Below are 9445 nucleotides of genomic sequence, written 5' to 3' on the forward strand. Positions count from 1 at the left end.
ACTGACCGTGTGGGTGATCCTGCCCCTTTTTTTTTGTAGAGCAAGAAGGGGTGAAAGAAGATTAGAGGTGGGGGAAGGAAGTTATAGTTCGGAAATTGAAGAAGTTTAGGAGTTAAGAGAGGGCGGGCTGACCGCCTAGCTAAGCTAATAGTGTGTTAGGGTTGTGTCATGGGTTAGTTATTGTCTGTCGGTACAGGCACTAGACTAGCCTTATTGTCTTATATTGATGGAGTGTGTGTGTGTGTGTGTGTGTGTGTGTGTGTGTGTGTGTGTGTGTGTGTGTGTGTGTGTGTGTGTGTGTGAAGTGGGTGAAGTGGGTGGACCTGCTGACTCCCAGTACCAATACCTGAACTGCCACATGTCCACTCTTCAATGTTCAGTGTCTGTTGGCTGTCTGATACCGATCTCTGGTCTCGGGAAGTAGCCAGTGTCCGTCACGTTTACGCCGCACATGGTGATAAATCTCTCTCTCTCTCTCTCGCTCATCTTCATCATCATCATCCACACTATATCATCATCACCACCACCCACACACCATACCACCACCAAGCACACACACACACACACACAGGAGCAGCCAAGCGTTGCCCAGGCTTGAGTCCATTGCTCCTCTCTCAGCGCCGCATACTTGAGGCAGAGGTGAGAGGGAGGGAGGGATGGGGAGGTGGCCTTTTACCTGTCCTTGTGTGACCTTGGCCCTTACTCCCTACCTCTCTCACTTCCCCCCTCCCTCTTCCCTCTTCCCTCCCCCTCCTTCTTCTCTCCCCCTTCCTCTTCCCTCCCTCCCCATCTCTCTTCCACCCACCTTCATCTTCCCACCTGGGCCTTCTCCTTGACAGCCAGCTGCCTCCTCCTCCCTCCCTCCCTCCCCTCCTCCCTCCTCCTCTCCCTACCCCTTCCCTCCCTCATCTCCATTTCCGCCTCTTGCATTCACTATCTTATCCCCCCCCCTCTTCCTGTGTGCATTCTCTTGTTTCCCCATGCCTTCCCTTCCTTTATTTCCACTTTTTCCCTCCCTTTCCCTCCCTCTCTACCTTCTTCCTTATAATTTACCTGAGCAAACACTTCCGACCTCACCTTATCATTTCTCCTCCCCCCCCATTATGTGTACCTTATGTGTGGTGGGTGGGTGGGTGTGTACCTGTGTTGTGGGTGGGTGGGTGTGTGTGTACCTTATGTGTTGTGGGTGGGTGGGTGTACCTTATGTGTTGTGGGTGGGTGGGTGTGTAATGTGTATGTGTTGTGGGTGTACCTTGTGTTGTGGGTGGGTGTTGCATGCTAGAGGTGTATTGTGTTATGGTTTTTAGGTTCTGTGTGCTGAGGATTTTGAGGTGTTGAGATGTACTTTGGTGTATTGGTGGTGTGTTACCTGGTGTGTTGCTGTTGCTATTGTTGTGTTGCCTAGTGTGTTAGTATTGATCGTGTTGTTAGTGTGTTGCCCGGAGTATGTTAGTATTGTTTGTGTTGTGTTATGGTTGGCTGGGCAGGAACATCTCACCACTGTACCTGGGCATTAGTAAATGAACACGCAATGTCTACACAATACCTGACGTCATGCTCTGAGGTATGTGAAGTCTGGTTTGAGGTCGTGACGAACACTGCTGGCTGGGCTGATGGGAGGAGGTGGTGGTGGTGAGGAGGAAGAGGGGTACAGAGGAGGAGGTGGTGGTGGTGAGGAGGAAGAGGGGTACAGAGGAGGAGGTGGTGGTGGTGAGGAGGAAGAGGGGTACAGAGGAGGAGGTGGTGGTGGTGAGGAGGAAGAGGGGCAAGGGAGGAGGAGGTGGTGGTGGTGGTGAGGAGGAAGAGGGGTACAGAGGAGGAGGTGGTGGGTGGGCAGGAGGGAAGAGGGGTACAGAGGAGTGAGTGCAGGTGGTGGTGGGGCAGGGAGGAAGAGGGGTAAGCTAGAGGAGGAGAAGGTGGTGGTGGAGGAGAAGAGGGTGCCAGGAGGGGAGGAGAAGGTGGTGGTAGTGAGGAGGAAGAGGGTACAGGAGGAGGAGGTGGTGGTGGTGAGGAGGAAGAGGGGCACAGAGGGAGGAGGTGGTGGTGGTGAGGAGGAAGAGGGGCAGAGGAGGAGGTGGTGGTGGTGAGGAGGAAGAGGGGTACAGAGGAGGAGGTGGTGGTGGTGAGGAGGAAGAGGGGTACAGAGGAGGAGGTGGTGGTGGTGAGGAGGAAGGAGACTGAAGAGTAAGAATAGGTAGAGGAAAAGAAGGGAACAGAGAGGGGAGAAACAATAAGGCGAGAGAAGGAAGAAGTGGAAAAAAAGAGAGAAAGGGGAAGTGTAGAGAGAAAGAAAGACGGATGCTTCCTGTGTGTCGGTAGGTGCAGTGTGTAGAAAATATCCCGACACGAGGTTGAGTGAGGACTTTGATACGGTGCAGCACGTGTGACGGGTAGAGGTGAGTGGACAGTTGTCACCTCACCAAGGACTTACAGATAGATAGATAGATAGATAGATACTCGTAGGTAAATACATGATAGATCGATAACTTGATATATAACTCCCAATTTAAGCCTTTGTTCTATCGATGGTATGTTGATGACACATTTTTTATTTTCATATCACTTAATCACAGATTTTTACAGATTGTCCACGAGGGGGCTAGTTTATTGGGCACCCCCTTACATCCTGTGCAAGGTGAAGCGCAGAAGCGTTTACAGTGCCCAGTGTCCCTTTGTTCCTAAATTATCTAAATTCGAAGCATGACAGCATCAGATTAACTTGTGGATTAGAAAGGGACAATATTCTACCATTTCTTGATGTTAATGTCCACCGTCTTCATAATAGTTTCGAGACAGCCTTGTACAGAAATCCAACATTCACAGATTTGAGTTCAAAATTTTCATCTTTCATTCCTCTTAATTACAAACGAAATCTAATGTGTACTCTTAACAACAGAGCCTTTAATATATGTTTAAGCGATTACCACCTGGACATTGAACTGAAATACATAAATGAACTACTCTTTAACGATGGTTTCCCTAAGAGACTTACACACACTTATATAGGCAAAACCCTTAATAGGATTTTTGGTCCCACACAGCCTCACCGTCCCTGAATATTCTACCTATCTCACCATCCCGTACACAGGCCCACTCAGTTTCACCCTTAGAAACAAACTTAAGAAGCTTATCAATTAATTATATCCACAAATTGTTTATAGACTAGTCTTCAAAGTCCAGAGTTCAATTAAAACAATCTTTAACACTATGGACACCATACCCACACACCTGCAGTCCTCAGTTGTTTAATGATTTACGTGTGTTAGCTGTAGGGCATGTATAGGTAAATCATAAAGACTTTTGATAACTCACTTTTGGTTTGTTTTCTACAGTTGGCTCTGATGGTGGAAAATGATTTTCTGAAACGTTAATGATTAAATCAACCCAACTTAGTCAAGATGTTTATGTTTTCCCTGGTTCTCCTCTTCGTCATGAAACTATACTTTCCACGTAACAAGTCCATTGCTGAAGTTATATATACAGGGTATATATATATATATATATATATATATATATATATATATATATATATATATATATATATATATATATATATATATATATATATATATATATATATATATTTGTGTATATTTATGTATGTACAGTATATGTACAGTACATATGTATGGTTCTATCGTAAACCTAATCTAACTTAACACAACTTAACGCTAACTTAACCAAACGCGAATCAAACGTAAACTAACGCAACCAAACCTAACCTGACTTAACGCTAACTTAACACAAACGTAACCTAAGTCTCCCGGGCAGCGTTAGGAGTGTGTAATCACCAGGTGAGATAATGTGGGAGGAGCTAATCAGTGATCCCAGGCAGTATAAGGTCATCCACACCAAGGGTCACCAGTGGTATTTCCTAGGCGAAGGTGAACACGAGGCGGCTTTGTCGAATTAGGAGGGGGTGTAGGAGGTGGGGTTGTGTGGGGGTGCAGGAGGTGGGGGTAGGGAGGTGTAGGAGGTGCAGGAGGTGGGGGGTGTGGAGGTGGGGTGTAGGATGTGGGGTTGTTTGGGGGTGCAGGAGGTGGGGCTGTGGGGTGCAGCAGGTGAGGGGGTGTAGGAGGTGGGGTTGTGTGGGGGCAGGAGGTGGGGGTTGTGGGGGTGCAGGAGGTGGGTTGTATGAGGGTGTTATTCGGCATTAATTGTTTCTTGTTTCATCTGAATCTGGTCTTTATGTCCATCTGAAGTGAGTAATTATGGAGATATCCTCCACACCTCCCACACTCCCACCAATTTAGATTTCACAAAGTGGTCAATGGCTTTGAAGTACAGGACAATTGTGGGGTAAAGACACACCCAAAAATTATCATAACAAACCTAATGAAACTTGACCTAAGCTAACCTAACTTGACCCAGGTGCATGATGAGGATAAATTGGTGTTAGTTAGGGTAGGTTAGGTCTGATTAGTCTAGTTTAGGGCAGGTAAGATTAGGTTAAGGTGTGTTAATGTATAGTAACAGTTTAGGTCAGGTTAAATTAAGTTAAGGGGCGGTATAAGATGTGAACTTTTGAATATGTGAATTATTAAGGATACATACAGAAGCAGTAATGTATGGAGACTTATACATAGTGGTATAGTGTATGAATAAAAGGTTGGCATAGTGTGAATCACGTGTTGTCCCTCACTGTGGCATAATATAGTTCCGACAGTGTGGAGTCAAGTTACCTCTGTCACACCGGAACCTGTCTCAGGAAGGAGGCCTAGTTATATAACACCTTCCCTTCCTTCCCTCACCCCCCCCTTTTCCTCTTACTTTTCTCACCTCCCTCCCTTCTCACTCTTTAACCTTCCCTTCCTCACCCTCCCGCCCTCACCTTCCCTCCTTCACACTCCTCTCCTCACCTTCCCACTCCTTCACACTCCTCTCCTCACCTTCCCACTCCTTCACACTCCTCTCCTCACCTTCCCACTCCTTCACACTCCTCTCCTCACCTTCCCACTCCTTCACACTCCCACCTGGTTGTAGCGTACAGTGTGTGGGTATAAAAGTGTTCCCGTCAACTTTCTGGAATATCTAATTCGTTGTAACATTTTTCTTTCTTCTGCGGTTAGTTAGCTTAATGTCCTTGTTAGTTGGGGTTCCTGGCAGGTTTGAAAGTCGGTGTGAGAGTATGCAGTGGCTGGCATAATAGACCAAACCAGACGCGTTTCCCATGACAAGTGGTGATGGTGGTCTGCGCTGTGTTGCCAGGTTTGGGGTGACCAAGGGAGGAGGAGGAGGAGGAGATACTCGGAAGGTTTGGCAACGTTTATGTCAGCCACCGGAAGTAGCTCCTACTGCTGCTGCTGCTGCTGCTGCTCCGAGAAAATTTTTTCACTGGAATAATTAGTGGAGTGGAGCGAGAGTCCGCCAGGGTGTGTAGTGTGTACCTGTGGCTCCTCCAGTAGTCCGCCAGGGTGTAGTGTGTACCTGTGGCTCCTCCAGTAGTCCGCCAGGGTGTAGTGTGTTGTGATGTGTATATAGAGGCCCTTCTTAACTCTACACCAGACCTATGTATATAACCATACGATATTCATACATATACATACTGGTATATAATTAGATACTGTATATAATTAACGTAATCTTGATATTGAATAGAAAAAAGCTTGAAACATCAATAACTTTAATTTTTTTGACTATGTGAGACAGGTGTAGCGACGTCATATTAACTCTTCACTCACCTCTGGATCTCGACAACTTTAAATCATTATTATTATGAATAACTAAGTGTATGTCTCTTACACTGAGGAGCGGGTGATCCTGAAGTGTGACTTGGGGAGCTGTGTGTCACTGACTCCACCAGGTTTAATTATAGTCTTGTTATTCTCTATCCCCCCCCCTCAGTACCTCCTTCTCTCCCTCTATCTCTCCTCATCTCCTTCTCTCTGTTCCTCCCTATGTCTCTCTGTTCCTCCCTATGTCTTTTCCTATAAAGAACATTCATTTCCCTCGTCACCCTCACATGTTAACAAGCTGTATGTGTGACCAGAGAAAAAATATTTACACAATTTATCATTTGGGCGGGTGAACGAGCGACCATTGACGTGTTAAACTTTCCACGTATCGTCTGGCATCTTATACCCGCTGAGGATCACTACTGGTGATGGAGACAAGTTTTTGGTCGTGTCGAGTTTCAGTAAAACTCCATAACTTTGGTCGATTTTCTTAATGTGTTATATATACTTGGTTTGTGTTATATCCGAGTTGTGGGTATATTTCCTCTCAGCTATACGTCATATTTGATAGATCAGGTTTATACTTTATGTGGTATACCTTTTAACGGAGAGAGAGAGAGAGAGAGAGAGAGAGAGAGAGAGAGAGAGAGAGAGAGAGAGAGAGAGAGAGAGAGAGAGTTATGGATACGCCTACCAAAACAAAAGAAGGGGAGGAGGAGGAGTGGTTGAGAGGGGAACGGGGAAGGGTGTAAGGATAAGGGTGGAAGAGGAAGAGGAGAGGAGGAAAAAGAAGGAAAGGGGATAAGGAAGGAAAAGAGAAATAGAGGAGAAGGAGAAGAGTGAACAGAGAGAATAATTAAAGAAGTGGGAGGGTAGAGATGAGATGAGAAAGGTGGAAAGGAGCAACGAGTGAGAGAAGGAGAGGAGGATGGAGAGGGAAAAGAAGGAAAGGAGAAAATGAAAAGTGGAAGGAAGGATGAGGAAAGAACAGGGAGAGAATGGAAGAATGAAGGGAGAGGGAGGACAGGGTAAGATAACTGAAGGCGAGTGAGGGATAATATGGGAAAAGAGGTGAAGAAAAGAATAATGGAAGAGGAGAGTGGGAGGGGAGGTTGACTCACGATGGGAGAGACTAGGACCCACAGCTTCCCATGGTAAACATATGCACGGGGAATTACACCTTGGCCACGATCACCTGGAGCTGGGAGAGACGAGCTTCAAGGTGAGGGAGTGCCGCCAGGGAGGGGGAGTAGGGGAGGGAGTGGGGAGAGTAAGGGAAGGAGTGCCGCCAGGGAGGGGGAGAAGGGGATGAAGGGAAGGACAGGAGGAAGAGGAACGAGGGAAAAGAGAAAAGGGAAAAGGGAAGTGAGTGGAGATGGAAGCAGAGAAAAGTCAGATGAATAGAAAAAAATATGGATAGCGAGATAAGACATCGAAGAGGAACTGAAGAATTGAGACGTGTTGGAAAAAAAAAAGATCACCTGAAGATTAGACACCCCGGTTAAATTTCAGTTGAATATTTACCTCCTTTAAGGCGACCTATAGGGAGGGGTTAGGTTAATATTATTCACATGGAATAAGCTGGGGGTGTCTAATCTTCAGGTGATGCTAAATATTTCCTCAAGTTCAGGAACAGGTGTGAGGGCGAGGTGTTGTAGGGTTAATGAATAGTTAATACTCCCTACCCACGCCCGCACGCCCACATTCACAACTCCGCCCCCCCACGCCCACATTCCCTACCCCCACACCCCCACCCACGTGAAGTTATCGTGTATAGGCGAGGAGTGTAGTGGCCCCCATCACATTAATGACCAACACCACTACAGTGTATAAAGGTAAACACACCACCATACTTCTACGACACCACATGGGGATAAATTTACCGCCATCTACACCACATAGTCAACACCCGGTGTATGTAAACACCATCTTAAGACACACTCACCACACACCGCCTTAGTACAACAGTCACCCATCCAAACCCCTATATCCTAGCCCTCCCCTCAACACCCCAGCCCTCCCCACACCCCCAGCCCTCCCCAGCCCTCCCCACAGCCCTTCCTCCCACCCCAGCCCCTCCCCCCACACCCCAGCCCTCCCCACCCCAGCCCCACACCCCAGCCCTCACCCAGCCCTCCCCCACCCCAGCCCTCCCCACACCCAGCCCTCCCCACCCCAGCCCTCCCCCACACCCCAGCCCTCCCCCACACCCCAGCCCTCCCCCACACCCCAGCCCTCCCCCCACCCCAGCCCTCCCACACCCCCAGCCTCCCCCACACCCCAGCCCTCCCCACCCCAGCCCTCCCCACACCCCAGCCCTCCCCACACACCCCAGCCCTCCCCACACCCCAGCCCTCCCCCACACCCCAGCCCTCCCCACACCCCAGCCCTCCCCCCCAGCCTCCCCCACACTGACCCTCCCCCACCCCAGCCCTCCCCACCCCAGCCTCCCCACCCCAGCCCTCCCCACCCCAGCCCTCCCCCAGCCCCCCACACCCCAGCCCCCACACCCCAGCCCTCCCCCACCCAGCCTCCCCCACCCCAGCCCTCCCACACCCAGCCCTCCCCACACCCCAGCCTCCCACCCCAGCCCTCCCCACACCCCAGCCCTCCCACCCCAGCCCTCCCCACACCCCAGCCCTCCCCCACACCCCAGCCCTCCCACCCAGCCCTCCCCACACCTGACCCCTCCCCACCCCAGCCCTCCTGCCCCAGCCTCCCCCACACCCAGCCCTCCCCACACCTCCCCTAGCCCTCCCCTCCCTCCCCAGCCCTCCCCCACCCCAGCCCTCCCACACCCCAGCCCTCACCCCAGCCTCCCCACCCCCCCCTCCCCACCCCAGCCCTCCCCCACCCCAGCCCTCCCCCACACCCCCAGCCCTCCCCACACCCCAGCCCTCCCCACACCCCAGCCCTCCCCACACCCCCAGCCCTCCCCACACCCCAGCCCTCCCCCCACCCCCCAGGTAGACAGTAAACACGCCATTCACAGCCACAGAGAGGACCCGGGAAGTCAGGTGGGATGGTTCGGTTGCCTCTCGCTCCTTCCCTTCTACCCTCCCTCACCCCTCCCTCTCTCTCCCTCCGTCCTTCCTCTCCCTCTGCTCTCTTCCCCCTCCACATCTCTTTTCTCACTCTACCTCACACATGCCCTCCAACTCTCCTCCCCTCCTCCTCTCCCTCCCTCTCCGTGCTGTTTCGCTGTCACCAGGAATATCATTTTTACACACACACACACACACAGTTACACACAAGATATTGTTCAGAGGTTAAATTCCTTTTCTCCTTTTGCAACTGTAGTGATTAATATCTATATTTTTTAACGCTGTCACGAATATCGAAACCTTTTGGGTGGAAATGTTAGTTAAGTGTACAGTATAATATGCTGGGTCACTGAAGTGTGTTTTAATCTTTGTCTCGTGTTGGGGTTTTTATATAATTTTTTATCGATGTTTTCCCTGGGTGTTTGTCAGTGTTCACAAAATATTATTCGTGATTTTTATTTTATTTTTTTTTCTGGTGTTGACGTTCACATATATATTATACAGGGGCGTCCTTACCCGTCTGTTATTGTATAGTAGTTTCTTTACTAAACAAACGATTAACTAAAATATGTGGTTTGATGATGAAATGAATAATAAATAACTATTTATTATCATTAAATAACACTAATTAAATCTTGGTTTATGTATTAACGAAAAAAAATGTGTAAATGGACGTGATGGAAACTGTCAGCCTGTGTTTACATCTTGGTAACTGTTGGTGATGTA

The sequence above is a fragment of the Homarus americanus genome, unplaced genomic scaffold (genome assembly GCF_018991925.1).
Source record: "Homarus americanus isolate GMGI-L3 unplaced genomic scaffold, GMGI_Hamer_2.0 scaffold32159, whole genome shotgun sequence".
Taxonomy (NCBI): domain Eukaryota; kingdom Metazoa; phylum Arthropoda; class Malacostraca; order Decapoda; family Nephropidae; genus Homarus; species Homarus americanus.